The sequence below is a fragment of the Falco peregrinus genome, chromosome 2 (genome assembly GCF_023634155.1).
Source record: "Falco peregrinus isolate bFalPer1 chromosome 2, bFalPer1.pri, whole genome shotgun sequence".
Taxonomy (NCBI): Eukaryota; Metazoa; Chordata; class Aves; order Falconiformes; family Falconidae; genus Falco; species Falco peregrinus.
In genome coordinates this window covers 19,263,395-19,277,884 of record NC_073722.1, presented here as the reverse complement: position 1 = coordinate 19,277,884, position 14,490 = coordinate 19,263,395, and the positions used below count along the sequence as shown (strand labels likewise).

Genomic DNA, 14,490 nt, shown 5'->3' with positions numbered 1-14,490 from the left:
AGTGTTCAAACACAAGAGATACAACGGCTCATACCCTCATGTTCCTTTACTTTTCATTTTCTAAGGATGCAGTTTTATAATGTGAAGCTAATCTCTGTGCAGAGCAGTTAAACCAGTGACTCTGGGATGCCAGCTGTGACACCTACTAAGAATGCTCTTGCAGACTTCATAGCTCTTGTCACTGACATGGTGGTACAGCCCCCTTCTGTATTTCAATGAACTGGTCTTGCTGTGGGGGTGAAGAGGATGGTGTTCATGAGCTGAGTGCCTCATGCCTGGGAGGTGTTCAGGCAGGCTCAAGAGGAAGGACCCCTTTGCCTGGGCCTGATGACTGCCACGACCTGAAACTACACAAGTGTGTCCTGCAGATCAGGTATTTGGCAGTTCAAAGAGTGGTTCATGGAGCAGGGAAACATGCAGGGGACTGAGGGTGCTGCTGGAGCATCTGTTTGCTTTTGGCGCCTTGTGCACCAGCCAGGGTTGATGCATATCTTGATGTTGTATTCACTAACAGGGAAGAACCTGTTGTGGAGGTTAATCAGTGGTAGCCTTGGCTGTATTGACCATGACATAGTGGAGTCAAAGATCCTGAGGGGCATGGGGAAGGAGAGTAGCACAGTACCAGTCCGGGATTTCAGGAGAACAGACTTTAGCTAATTCAGGGACCTGGTAAGTGGGATCCCGTGGGAGGCATCTCTGAAGGACAAAGGAGTTAGGGAAAGGTGGCAGACCTCTAAAGGCAGCTTCCTTCAAGCTCAGTAGTGGTTCCATCCTGATACTCAGGCAAACATTAGATTTATCAGGAGACCTGTGTGACTAAACAGCAGTACAAGGGATGTAGGAAGGTGCTACAGTGGAGGGTTACAAACCTTGCCTATATAGGAATGTAAGGTTGATGCCAGGAAAACAGAGGATGTGTAATGCTTGATAAGCCTGGTTGCCTTCTAGGTAAAAATGACTGGCTTCGTGAATGAGGGGAGAGCAGTGAATGCCATTTATCTTGACTTTACCTAGGCTTTTGATACTGTATCTGCAAGATGTTTCTATGTGTGTTAGGATATTATGGTTCTGGATGGGTGGACACCAGATGGATAAAAAACAGGGTGACTGGACTCAGATTGTGGTGGTTAATGGCTTGTGCTCTACCTGGCAGTGTAGTACTGAATGGGTCTGTACTATTACCCGTGCTGAAAATCCCTGTCAGTGAATGGAGGAGTTGGTGGAGGGCACACTCATGAAGTCTGCAGGTAGCACTGCACTGGGGCCAGCAGTTGATATGATCGTGGACAGGGCTATCATCCAGAAGGACCTTGACAACCTAGAAGAATAGACCGACACTAATGTCATGAAATTTAACAAGGACAGATGCAAAAGTCCTCTGTCTGGGAAGAAAGGGCCCTTGCAGTGGTGCATCTTGAGGACTGCCATGCTGGAGAGCTGCTGTGTGCAAAAGGCGCTGGGGTCCTCGTGGTCAGTGAGCTCAATGTGAGCCTGCAACACACCTCCTGAGCTGTATAAGCAGGAGCATGGCCAGTAACTGGAGGGAAAGGATTATCCCCTTTTGCACGGTGCTCATTAGAAGCACACATCTAGCATACTGCATCCAGTTTTGGGCTGTCCAATATAAAAGAGGCATGTAAAATGGGGGTGAGTTCAGGAAGATACCACTGAGACAGTTGAGGACTGGAGTGTCTGCACTCCAGAAGTGCTGAAGAAAGGCTGAGGGATGGGGACTTCTCAGCTCAGAAAGATATGGCTTTGAGGGTGCTTAACAGCAGCCCTCAGGTACCCACGGAGTGATTGTCAAGAAGGTAGAGTCACGATCTTCACTGTGGGAGGTTGAGAGACAATATGCATGATGTCTACTACCTCGAATTTGTTGATTTTTTTTCTGAGGCTGTCAGAAAAAAATCCTGTCTTTCATAAAAAAAAATTCTCATCACACTTCTTCCAATATTTTTACATTTTGCTGATGTTTTTGTCATAGAAATTTTGAAATATTTAGTCAAGGTTTAACTATCAACATCCTTTCCATTTATAGGAGGGGAAAAAAACTTATGAACAAGCTACTCTATACCCTGGTTTTACCTGCTTTGCTGGTGCAGATCTGAGTCTTGAGCATTTTTCTTGCCTGTGATTGCAGCTTTTAAGCTGCTCCCTGACCCTTGATGGTATGTGTACTTTCATGTTATTATTCTTTTGAAAACTGGGGCCAATGGGTGGCGGGGTAAATGGTAGATCAGCTTGGATGCTGCAGTACCATCCCAGATTCTGCCTGGCATAGGCCTGGCATGCTGGGCAAAGCTCTCACCAGATGCCGTGTTAATTTAGCTTTTATTAGTGAATTTCAGCGTGCATCTGGCTGAATATCTTGTACCAATACTTACCATATGCTGCTCTCCGTATCATAGAGTACAGTTGTTATCAGGATGAATATTCCATCTTTTTGCTGGAAAAGTAGTGGTTTGTTTTTAATGTTGAAAAAACTCAAAGAATCCTTTGTATAAAAGATGATGTTATCTGATGGTTTTGCTTAGTTCTTGAATGTTACAAACCTTGGTTGGTTTTTTTTTCTATTTAATTCATGGTAGAAAAAGACAGTAAAAAGACACAGAGGAGCAATAACTGTACCCTCTGATGGACTTTAATAACTTCAAATAAACTGACAATATGGACCAGAATATTTTACAGAACGGTGTAGATGTTCATGAATGTATATAGTTTTATATTTATATTTATATATAGCTTGATGCATCTTTATAAATATTTCATATTGGGGACTCTATATCATCTTGGTTATGAGACAAAAATAGGAATTTAATTAATACTTGTGCTTTATTTGGTATCATAATGCCACTGCCATAATCACCACAGCTTCTCAGATTATTACCTAGTTTAGGTATTGAAGCTTAAGTTTTAACTTTAAGTTATTTAAGTTTTTTAATATTTCATAAAATATAGCAACAAAAAGAAGACTTGACAGAATATAAGGAAATTATTTGCCCAACCAATTTTCTGTAGTGAATAAGGTGGTCTTGGAAGTACATATACCTTAACGAACCCTGTGAGAAGGTAGTAGTTGCCACACACAAAGTTCATAAATCAGATGTGAATAAAACTGCTTTACCTTCAAGTATCCAAAAATGTCCAGACAAGTTGGTTATTTTGGTTAGTCTTGTGGAATAATTGCTGGAATTTAATCTTTCCTAAGAAGTGTAATGACAAGGTAAAGATTTCATCTGAGGACACCCAAATGTCCCTTTAAAAAAATGTGTGACACATTATAAATTCTGGGTAGCGACTAGAACTGGTAGCGTTTCTTAGGGTGAAAACTTGAAAGCAGATTTCTTTAAAAATGATGACTTCTATGAATGTGGAAACAAAGTAGTTGGTTCAGTGTTTTTTTTCTTTCACCTTCTCCCATGTTTTTTATTTTTCAATGGGAGGAGAAAAAGAGGAAAGATGCTTGCATGTGCATTTAAGTGTATAAGAGTGAGGGGAAAGAGAGGGTGTTTTCGAGCAAGTTTTGAGGGTTTTTTACCATTACTGCAAAAAGAAGTGCTTTAAAACTTTTTTTTTTTTTGTAAGGAAGTACAAGGACTTTCATTTTTAAATAACTGAGCGTCCTTTCATTTTCAATCAATACCTACCTTGCTCTTACAGTACTCACACCTCAGAGATGGAAAGGCTCGTGAAAAAATTCATGAAAAGAATAGAAGTCCTGGTTTACGTAAGCTGAAAAAGGTGCACCTCCGCAGAGAACTGCAAGGAAGGCTTATTTCATGCTGTGCAGCTAAACTAACAAGGGAAAGTGTTCCTCCTGGTAATGAGCACAAACACCAACACATGCTGTGTGACTACTGAATGACTTGAAAAATCCTTTTGCTTCAAATGCAATGCAGGGCCTTGGCTGAAGTCACTGGGATGGCACGGATGTATGAGTGAAGAGCCTGCACATGACATCCCTTGCCCCATACATGGTATTCACCCTTCTGCAGAGATCAGAGTCTCTTTTGACCTAAGCAGTGGCCGATTTTCTGTGAAAATGTAAAGGGAAAACTTGGTAATGCTTTCCCCTGCCTCCCCTCTGCCCTGTCCCCCTTGGTGAGGAAAGAGTGCATAAGGAATGGAGTTTGAAGGGCTGGAAAATGGGGAAGTGAGTCTGATTTGTCCCAGGCTGGACTTCTCTTGACTCAGTGTTCTGGACTGTGTCACAGAGGTGAAATCACCGAGGACAACTTGGATAGCATGCTTAGATGTGATCCTTTTAATGCCCTAGAACCTTTAGCTTAAAACATTGTTAGGAGTTCCACTTTACTTCCAAAAAATAACTAATTTGAAAAATAGGCCATTACTTGTTGTCCAAACTGTAATGAACAGTGTTCACCATTCTGTTTGGAAACCTCTGTAAAAAGATAAAAAAAGTAGATTTTTACAAAAAAAAAGTTTTTAAAATGCAAATTGCTTAATAGGAGAATATTTTAATTTAATCTAAAGGTGAAGCTCTGACATACAGTGGGGGATTTGGATTCAAGACATATTGCTGTTATATTCACTCACTGCCTCAGGAGGCACTTCTGTTGTGACAAATTTGGGAGTGCTCCAATCACTCCTGCCTAGCCTCCTTGCATTCACTGCCTGCTGTTTAAGAATGTGCATAGGAAGGTATCACTGCTGCTAACAGGAAGCCTATGGAGGGATAACCAGTACAAGAGGTTGTAGGGGTGGCATGCTAGGACATTCAGCTCCACAGTCCCAAAAGGTGAGGACTCAGCTCCCAGCATGGGGAGCGGTCAGGCCGCTGCCAATTCTCCCGGTCTATGAGCGAGTACCAGGAGTGTTGCTCAATATCCCACCACTTACTGCATGGGTGTGAATAATTTGTGCTGCAACTTTAGGAGAGCCCTTCTTGCCCCCACCTCTCCCTCCATTTGATGTTTTAGGAAGTACTGTTCTTGTCTTCTCACCTTCATTACACAAGCAACTGAAACAAGTGGACCTATATAGAAGGTATATACGCATAGGATTTCAGTGTACAAATTTTGATTTATAAGAACAGTGGGTTCACATTCTTTAATAGCCTTTTCCAGACTTCTACTGACTTGTCCATCAAATGAAAAAAAATATTCAGACTGATCCCTTTTCTAATAAAATTTAGAGATTATGTCTTTTTAAAAAATGTTGTTTCAAGATGTTGTCTTTAAGATGCTCTAGAGTATCACTTTTAAAATGGAGTTGATGTTTGAAAGTTGTTTTTTTTTAAATGCAGTGGACTTCTTATGCAACTATTTTGAATATTGCAGTATGAATTGTGCCAAAGAACTGTAATAGGTGACCAAATGTCCATCAGATTTTTCTGTAATTATCACCATCATATTTGAGCATTGGAAGGAGGGTAGGCTCAGATGCTTTGGAGGCCTTTTCCAATACTGTTTTTTAGAATCTGACAGCTTATCATGATGTCATGCCTGAGCTAAATAGCACAGCTTTTCTGCAGTTCATCTGTCCGTTCATTCAGGACTCTGAGGTGGATTTTCTGATGGCTTTTCTTTCTTGTGTGACACTTCTGAGATGAACAATTTGTATGGAATACTTTAATATTCCTGAGGCTGAAAGCCAGCCCTAGTCTTTCCATGTGCATCTAGTATTATGTTTCTTTTTTATAATCCATTAATACAAGTACCAGAAGATAGAAGCAGAGACAGTGTGAGCCATGCTGAAAAGAAAATAATAATAATTAAAAAAAAGACCAACTTAAGGAGGCAGATATTTTTGAAGTATAATGTCCGAATGAACAATTATGTTCATAAAAAATTGTGTGTCTTTGCTTTCACTAATTACCATGTAAACTGATCTGCCTTTTTCCCTACTTGGGTCAGAAAATGCACACCATGCATAGAATTGTAAGACTTTTAGGTACAGATACACACCTGTATAAATATGTACACCTGTGTCCTGTCTCCTCTAAAGGGGGGGTGTTTTGCTGTATCTGAATCTCTGTTATGTATAATTGTATATGGATATGTACAAACAAATCACAACACACTTCAGGAAAGAAATGAGCAGTGAAATTATGTAACTGTTCTCATTCACTATTTGCTATGCTAAGTACTTTTCATTTCAGTTTTCTTAACTGGAGTGAAATATAATCTACAATAATACCATACAGTTTAAACTTCAGAAATATCGTACTTGCTTTGAACAAGAAGGTCTCATTTTATAACAGTATTTTAATATAGTCTTCTCTTGCCTTGACTTGTATGATCTGGTTTAATGGGTCTGAATCTTAACATTGCACAAGTATTTTATATAACAATAGAGCCCTAACTGGGAAAAGTTTGCTGGGCTTTAGATTGTATTAGTAATAACTGCAGAGATCTTACCAGCTCTTTTACTACCTGTAACATGAAACAAGGATATAAATAAATTATTTAACTACAATTTCTTATATGTTTTCCAGGCAAATCTGAAATAGAAACATTACCCATGGCCAGACTCACTACCTTTTTGTCATGTCAGAATTCTCTGGTAAGTAGATTTTTTTAAAAAAGTAGTCAATTTTTCTGTTATTGCCTTCTAAAGCATTTGGGAGTCCAACAACCAAATAAATGCAGGGGAGGCTCACTCAGGGTAGGTGATGTTCCACAAGCCAACTTTGTAACTGGAAGCAGGTTACTGTCACTTGGCTGTATGGCTTTTGCGCTCACATTTGGATCTTGCTGTTGCTCTGGGGAGACATATTGCATCAAAGTAGTTTCACATGAATTGCTAACTCTAGGCCTACTTTTACACGTAATTAATGATTAAGATGTGGTTTGTGTTCTACTTCCTGACAGGCTGTTTTCTGTCTTTAATCTCTAGGCATACAACTGTATCTATTCCTGCTAGAGGATGAGTTGTTTTCTGCATTGAAACTTTTTGATTTCATATCAGGTGAGACTAGGAAGGAGTGTGCCTGTGAGCTACTCCGGCCAAAGCTGTTATGGAGAAGTAAGTAACCTTTCCTTTAAATAACAGCTGCTCTGTGTGCCATTCTGTCTCTGAGAGTCAAGCAGAAATTCCATACTGGAACCAAGAGACTTAACGAAAGGTTAATGAATGTTAGAATTTTCCTGTGAAAAGTTCTGGTCCTGGGAAACTGGCAGTTTCTAAGAGAAGGTTGTGATCCTGAAAATTTCTCAGTAAATGCCCTTCACTGATACTTTTAGACATACAACCCATGCTTATTTTGCAGCTGGTCCATGATCAGGTTTTTTTAATGCATCTGAAATTTTGGTAATTTTTCTTATTACATGTAATTTAACAGAAGAGTTGTATGAGTGCTTCTGGTCTACGTTTAAGTGTCAGATATTTTGAGACTACACGAATTTGTTCTATGTTTAGATGAAGGAGAAGCAAGAGGCAAGATTGTACTGTTTTCCCAAAGTCAGAGATAAAAATTCCCCATCATTAATTAAAATCCATTTTTTATATCATTGTTACTCAGGTCTGTCCACCAATTTTTCTCTCTGTTTCAATTGCTGTGTTTCTTCCTTGTATTTCTTTTCTATATACCGTTACCCACTCACCCTTTTGTTTTTTCACATGCTTCTTGTTGTAGATGGGAAAGCTGCAGGATCCACAACTTACACATAGTCTTTGCAACTCTCTTAATCACTTGGCATAGCAGTGAGAGAGACCTGTTTCCATGGTGTGTGATGTGTATCTCCATGAACAGGAAAGAAAGAGATGATACTCTTTTCACGGATCAGTAGGTCAACTTCCTAATATGCTAGTTTGGGATCCCCAAGAGGCACCCAAATGGAATTTTTTATTTCACCTGTGTTTCTTTCATAGAAAAGGTATCTTATACTCTTTACAGACAACATTATGTGGTAATATTTAGATTTGTAAGAAGTTAACTTCAACTTTTGAAAGAGCAGATAGAACAAAGCCAGGAGACATTGGAAAATGGTGTTATTCAGGTGAACAGAGTGCAGCATTATGCCAGAAATGGGGAGGAGTAAGAAAATAATTCACAAATTACATGAGTCTCCTCTTTGTGTTGATAGACTGAATGAATGGGGGTTGCATCTCACTTGATTAACTTATACTGATGTGAATGAAAACCAAGTCTCTAAATCTACTTTAAACTGTAGTGTTTCTGGCATGTGTGAAACTGCACAACATTTTAATTAAGCTATCCACAGAATGTCAATAAAAAAGTGTCTTTGAACAGGTAATAGCTATCCAAAATAAAAAAAGAACATTTCTGGGGACACTACAAAGAACATTAGCACAGAAAGAGAAAAATTTAAGTCAATTGTAAGTCTGAACTTTCAGTAGATATAAACTGGAATATGTCCCTGTGAATTCTGAAACAGGTGAGTGAGATTGGCTGGCATATTTAGGTTGTTTACAGTGGCTCATGATGGTCTATTAATATCAACAGATGATGTGACATTGGCTTCCCTGGGGCCAGGATTTCAGCTCTGATATATTTGTTGGGAGTTGGAGAACATAAATTAGAAATAAGGCAAGCTAGAATACATCTCCATTTAGAAGGATAAGTTATTTTTTATATAGATTTTTCAGTCTGGCAACTACGTACTATCAAGTCTGAAATGGGTGTCCCATATCAACCTGTACTTTGGGAAGACATTCTATGAAATCCACTGTATCAGAAGAGGCAAAAATCAAAAATTCTCCTGAGGTCTGTATAGGCGCCTATTTTTATTGTGGAATCTGAGGACTGATGCTAATGCATGTGTGCTGTGGATTTATCCATTCAGTAGTATAAAAAAACCCCTACACGTTGTGTTTACTAGCATCTCATTGGAAAAATACTGGCTGTTCCTCCCAAGCAGCTATGTGTCCTCTTTAGGTTTGGGTTCAGTGAGAACAGCAACCAAATCTGTTACTACACTGTTTCTTTAATAGATCTTAAAATGCTTTAAAAAAAGAGATTGATAATATTTTTTCAGGTGGGAAAGCTGAGACAGAGTCCAGTGAAATGATTTCTAAATGACATTCAGATGGCAAACAAGAGAGCTGGAAATTTAGGCTTGGTGGTGTACACCATGGATCTGACAATTATCCCCAGGTAGAAGTTACCTTTCTATGTTAGAAAGACAATTAACTGTATCTTTAATGTTAGAAATTATCTTTCTGACAAAACATTTGTTTCTGTCAGTTTGGTTTTTGGCTTTGAGGGTTTTGTATGTTTGGTTTTTTTGGTCAGTGTCTTCTAGTACCTTGTAAATGTTGACAGATTCTTAACTTTGCAGGTTCTATGAGAATATGAATTTCTCTATTTCTTATTTTGCAGAGAGCAACAGATCTTGAAAAGCACCTAGGTGCTTAATTCCCAGAAAATTGACTAAAAGATTTAACTAAGCTTCCACAGTAAGGCTGTGTCTAAGCCAGCCATTGAATCTGGCTCTCCCGAGCCCAGTACAGTGCCCTGGGGCCAAACAGAGATGCAACATGGTGTGACATGTTATATCTTCACTATACAACATTGTGAAAGGGAGGATCAGAATAATTTCTTAGTTCATGCTTGACTAGAATTCATGCAGCTGGCATTTCTTATTGGTAATTCAAAGCAACCTACACTCACAATTAAAAAGCTTTTTTGTGAATTGTAAGCAAAGACTTTTCAGCCTGCACTTTGGGGTTCCTTGGTCTGAACTGTCCTTTCTGTCCTTTGAGGCCTTTGTAACTGCAGAGCATAAGAATAATCGAGTAATTTTGGCCTTTACACAACTTATAGTAAGGTGTTATTTAAAGATTAGTATAATATAATTGTTTGCTTTTTACTGAATAATCAAGTAAACATCTCTTTCTTAATCCCTTGAGGCTTCAGAGGTCAGGCTTCTGCTTTTTGGCCTCAGGTTCTATGGCTAAGAGGACACAATTCACATGTAGTCCTTTAAGGAAAAACAGATTTTCCTGTGGTTCTTTTTGTTTTCTTTTTTTTGTGAGCTTGTTTTTTTTTTTTTCCCCTAAGTCTCAGGGACTGATTCATCTCTATCATAATTTTTTACAGTGCTTTCAGTCCAAACCTTTTGCAAAGTTAACCCCTCTTACTTTACTGTGGGAGCTGAATTGGCTTCAAACTTCATAAACGATCTGAAAATAAATACAAAATCTCATTTTGTTCTTTTAATGCTTCTGAAGAATTCCTTAAGTAAGCTTAAGGCATTACTTTTTTAAACAGGCCTCCTCCACATAGTGTTTCTGAGGCAGCTCACAGTGTGTTGTACAATGGTAGCTGTTACCTCAAATCAAATGCTGTCTTACATTTACCACTTGATAGAGTTTTCCATAACAAAGACAGCAGACTAAAGCCTGTTACAGTAAGCCATACTTTATTTCAAATCAAATGCTAATCCATCTGAAGACATAAATACAGCCACTGAAACCCCAAACTTCAAATTTCAGTCACTATTTTTTCACGTAAGGCACACATTTCATTTGAAGTGAACTATCATGAAACTATCATAATGCAATTAGCAGCTGTCATGTGGGAAACCTATGAGGTCAGACAAACAAGGCAACCAGATGGTGCTCACAGTTCTGCATATTCAATCAACATTTTTTCATACTGTATCATAAACTTTCTTCTCTGGTGCAAAGGGCCCCACGACTTAATCTTGACAAGTTTATGTGTTAGTTTGCATTGTCAGGAGCTAATGTTGTATCTCATATGCACTATTATTAAACAAATTCAAAATATGAAATACCTACTCAAATATAAAGTGCAAGAAATAAAATCACAAGGTTGGATTTCTCTCTGGCTATGTGAAACAAAGGCAAGGATTGAATTGTGGGTTTTCACAATGGAGGGATTTTACCAGTGAAATGCCACAAGGATCTGAGATGGGATCTGTATCATGCAATAATCTTGGTAGCATAAATTACATAATTTCAGGTAAGGTTACATAATTTCTGGATAACAGCACATTGCCTAGGGTACAAACAGTTGCAAAACAGTCTCAAAAAGCTCAATAGAGTGAATGAGAAATTTCAGTTTGTCCTGGTTTTGGCTAGGATAGTTCTGAGTTTTTTTCAGTAGCTTGTGCAGTGCTGTGTTTTGGATTTAGTATGAGAATAATGTTGATAGCACACTGATGTTTTTAGCTGTTGCTGGGTAATGTTGATACTAAGTCAAGGACTCCAGTTTCTCAGGCCCTGCCAGCAAGAGGGCTGAAGGGGCACAAGAAATTGGGAGGGGGCACAGCCAGGACAGCTGACCTGAACTAGCCAAAGGGGTATTCCATACCACGGAACATCATGCTGAGTATATAAACTGAGCGGAGTTGGCCAGGGCCTGCTGACCACTTCTTGGGGACTGTCTGGGCATCAGTCAGTGGATGGTGAGCAATTGCGTTGTGCATCAATTGTTTTTTTCCCCTTTCTTTTAGAATTTATTCTTTCCTATTATGTCTCCTTTTCATTGTTGTTGTTGTTATTATTATCATTATTATTATTATCATCATCATAATATTTTACTTTATTTTAATTACTGAATTGTTCTTATCTCAGCCCTCGAGTTTTACCTTTTTCCCAATTCTCCTCCCCATCCCGCTGGGGGTGGTGGGGAGTGAGCAAGTGGCTGCATGGTACTTAGTTGCCAGCTAGAGTTAAGCCACAACATGGTTGAAATTTAAAGATGGCAAATGACCAGGAGGTTGGGTGGAACATCTTGGGAGTCGCTGTGGGTTGCTCTCTGAGGACATCAACTTGATGTGCAGCAGCAGTCTAAAAAGCACACGGGAATTACCTGGAAAGAATAGAATGCAAAACAGAAGATAGCAGTATCATGCTGTGAATTCATAATGCTTTCATAGCTTGAGTGCTGAATGAATTTTTGGGCATCCTTTCTCAAAAAAAGACACAGTAGAACTATGTGAGGCACAGAAAATTTTAAGAAGGATGGTCAGAAATAGTGAAAAAAAACTTCCACATCAGGTAAGCTGGACTGAATAAGACACAGCCTTCAGAGGGGTTAAGTGCAGAAGGAGCATGATACAGGTTTATGTAATTTTGTACCATGTGAAGAAAATCAATAAGGAATTATTTATTTATATGCTTGTAGCACAGAAGCTTAGAGATAACAAAGAGCAGAAGGTTTAGAAGGGAAAGAAGCACTTTTTTACACAATACAGAAATGAAAGTCTTCTGTTCAGTAATTTCCCAGTTTATATGCGTCAAAATTATAAAAGAGTGAATAAATAGGTGTGTCAGCAGGGAGGATGGCTCAAAAAGTACCTAAACTGTGAGTGCCATATCTTGGGGGGAAGGAGGCAAATGCAGAAGTGCATCTCCAGTTTGTAATATTGTTTTCCTAGAATTTCTGCTATTGTGCACTTTCAGAAGTAGGGTATAAGATTGGGTTTTAGTCTGGGGGCTCAGACTAATGCTTTCATGTAGACAAGTCACTGAGGCTCCCAAAATCAAATCTCTTTGCCTGAAGTTCCTCAGTAAACTTCAAATCCACACTGTAAAAGATATGTAAATACTTACGGGGTTTAAACACAAAGTTTTTTTCTTACATGTTTTTCGTACTGTGATCTCAGGGCTAGGAGATGGGTTCCGTTACCTCTTGCACTGCCCAGGGAGTAGGGTTTTACTGGGGGACAGTTACAATTCTAACACAGCTAACTTGCCATCAGCTACCTCTACTGTAAAAACAGTTCCATTAGTTGGTCTTGCTGTATCCTTGAAAAATCCCTCTTAAAAAAAAAAAAAAAAAAAAAAGCTTTTGAAGAGAAGGGGATCTAGCATTAGAAAATCCATAAAATTGTTCTTGGGTTTTTGGTTTTTTTTTAACCCTTATCTATTAATGTAGTGTTCAGGAATTATACTAGCTTGCCAGTTAAATAGCTTTCTTCAGGCTTATCGAAAAGTTTATGATGAGTTTTATGATTGACATTACTTGTGTGTATGGTTACATATTCTCAGTAAACTATCTAAACTGTGGGCACAGATTCTCAAACCAGTGTACCCGGAAATACTTCCTTCATCTTTAGGAAGTGAATTTGCAAAACTGGCCCACAAGGGTCCTGCAACATTTGGCCCTATATTCTTCCATCTCCAGAATAACTGAAGGGAAATGGAATTTCAAAAAGGCTTCATCTGTTTGGTATGATTTTGGATTAGATTGAGATTACAGAAGCTCTTATGTATTTGTTTTTACACCGGTAGGTTAATATCTGAATTTTGTTTCTGAAATTCATTTGTTGGATTACTGTAAAACAAATTCTGACAGGGAATAGCCATATCTCATACAAAAACCTGAAAATATTCTTTGCTCTTGAGATTTCAGCCTGTTTTATCATGCCATGTTAACACTGTTTTGTAGAACATAAGGCCAGGCTAACCACCAGGCTTGGTGGAAACCCCTCCCGTCATCCTGGGTAAATGACTAATGCACCCATCTTCTTATGTTTATCACATACCTACTTTACATGTGCACGTCAGGCAATTAAATATATTTCTTTTTTTTTGCATTTTATAATTAAAACTTCATTGGCCAAGAGGAGGGTAAGGAGGGGTCCATTGCTCTTTATCCTAATACTTAAATACTTACAAGAATAGGAGAGACAACCACGGATAGGATGTCTTGATGCCTTGACTCATTTCCATGAATGTCAGCCCAATGACAAGTTATTGGAGGTTTTGAACATGAAGACCCCTTGGATTTAAGTATATGAACTGGGAGCTCTTTGTACATACAGGCAAACTATCACTGGAATTCCACTACTAGGTGGAGTGTTAATTTAGTTCGAGGATAAATCACAGTTCTTGGGAGATAAATCAGAACTCTATAGACTACTGTGGAAGAGCTCTTAGTAAACAGTCCTGGAGAGCTGATTTCTGGAAACAGCTGAGTTCCCTTTCATATCCAGTCTGTACCTATGATATCCTATCATGACTGTGTTGCCAAATGAATATGTATTCCAAGCTAGATGGAGAGAAAATCTTTTGACAGAAAAGAGAGGAAACCCCCCTGTCAATTGATTACTGTACCTGCAGCTATGGAAAAAAAATAATATATATATATGTATATGGATGGTGGTGGTGGTGTGCATTTCTTTGATTTAAATCAGTTAAAAAGGACTTACATAAGCAAAAACTTTAAACTAATTTTTTAAAATTGTATAACTGCAGATATGATGTTATGGTAAAGGTACTATGCAGAGAATTAAGCTAGCTCTGAATGTCTGCATGATCCTTATCACAGCATCTATAAATCATTTGCAAGGCAGCTGGCAATTATGAAGGTCTATTGATGAGCCATAGAATGGCAGGAGGGAATAAAAGGGAATATAAAGAATAAAATTAGCAAAGATAGTTTTATTTGAAAATATGCTTGTTTGCAAACATTTTTTGTTTTATTTTTGTCCTCTTATCTCCCTTGGAAATGTAAACCATGCAAAAGCACTGAGACTTCCTGCTGCCAAAATTTATCTTTTTTGACAGTAACTGCTGCTTACCTGAAGAATT

The 14,490-nt window shown here is 38.6% G+C and overlaps 1 long non-coding RNA gene across 4 annotated transcripts in view; it reads left to right on the top strand.

Moving 5' to 3' along the window:
- The first annotated feature begins 1,735 nt into the window (after window positions 1-1,735).
- Window positions 1,736-14,490, top strand: part of LOC114013771 (uncharacterized) — a 102,753-nt gene continuing 89,998 nt past the window's right edge. For 3 of the 4 annotated variants that reach the window (XR_008745602.1, XR_008745599.1, XR_008745600.1), the window contains exons 1-5: window positions 1,736-2,171; window positions 3,664-3,980; window positions 6,461-6,528; window positions 6,862-6,990; window positions 7,601-11,357. This is a non-coding gene — a long non-coding RNA (uncharacterized LOC114013771). The remainder of the gene's footprint in view (window positions 2,172-3,663; window positions 3,981-6,460; window positions 6,529-6,861; window positions 6,991-7,600; window positions 11,358-14,490) is intronic. The other variant, XR_008745601.1, reaches the window with a different exon arrangement.